The sequence below is a fragment of the Priapulus caudatus genome, unplaced genomic scaffold (assembly GCF_000485595.1).
Source record: "Priapulus caudatus unplaced genomic scaffold, Priapulus_caudatus-5.0.1 Scaffold382, whole genome shotgun sequence".
NCBI lineage: Eukaryota > Metazoa > Priapulida > Priapulimorpha > Priapulimorphida > Priapulidae > Priapulus > Priapulus caudatus.
The window spans coordinates 109,276-110,571 of record NW_014577443.1 but is presented as its reverse complement, the minus strand read 5'-3'; positions in this window follow the sequence as shown (position 1 = coordinate 110,571).

Below are 1,296 nucleotides of genomic sequence, written 5' to 3'. Positions count from 1 at the left end.
ATGTTGCTGATGATGTTGCCGATGATGTTGCTGATGACGTTGCTGATGATGTTGCCGATGATGTTGCCGATGATGTTGCCGATGATGTTGCTGATATTGTCGCGCAATCGTCAGCTACTAAAAACGAGCAATTGCAGGGTCGTAGGCTTCACAAGCACGTTACCCATAAAGGCTGGGAAAGTTAGAGCCAGGGGAACTCAGCCACGTACTTATTGACAATAGAGAACACAGCTGGCGTAGAGTGGCAGGGTGCGTGCGTGCGTGTAGAGGTGACGAGGGTGTCACCGATGGCTTCATGATAATTCCCACTTCTTTTTCGTGGTTGTTTACATTCGTTCCATATTTCTGTATTCTAGTTTTCTCAGTTTTATTTATTATGATATGCTACTTGCTTATATTGTATGTGTTTTAGAAATGTAGAGGCAAGCAGGCCTCCACTGCCCCCACAGGCTATGGGCGTGCATCGAGTCTCTATAGTTGTAGCAAAATTCCCTCTAGCATAGTAGTCTAGTCTTGTTACTGCATAACAAGTATCTGCCAAATGAAAAATAAATTAGAAAAGAAATTATGCGTTTGAAACAGAGAGTAGATGCACTTTGCAATAACTTGAAATGAAAGTTAAATCTCGATGTCTCTTACTTTTAATGTCCATTAATATTGATGTGGTGCGAGGTTTTTTTCCGGCTGATGTAACTCTATTGAAATTTAGCCAATAGATGGCGATATGTGTCCCGTATGGCATATTTAACTCTTATTTCCAGGTTTTATCAGCCTAGCAAATAGTATTTTGTTGATATATTAATTTTATCGCGGTTGTATTGTTACATACGTACCTTACGTATCTTATTAGCGAAATTATAAATTCAGGATATTACGATGATAAATTGTGCCCACGTAATTATCGATTGACCCATCCATCGATTTATCGATTGATACGCTCATTGGTCGATCCAGCCATCTCCGATTGGAAAACTAACAGGCAGTTTACGTGTGTTACAGTAGAGGAAGCTAGCTATGGGAGGAAAAAGAACGACGATGATGATGATGATGAGTTTTCTGCTGGTGATGTCGGACCTGCTCAAGCATGCGCACGGCACCCCGATCAAGACAGACGGAGCAAGACAGATTCGGCATTACAACCCAGAGGTATGTGTGTGCGTGCGTGCGTACGTGTGTGCGTGTGTGTGTGTGTGTGTGTGTGTGTGTGAGTGTGTGTGTGTGTGTGTGTGTACAGCAGCTTATAAGATATGTCGCTGCTAGCCTGCTATAATAATTGGACGAGTATTTCATCAATCA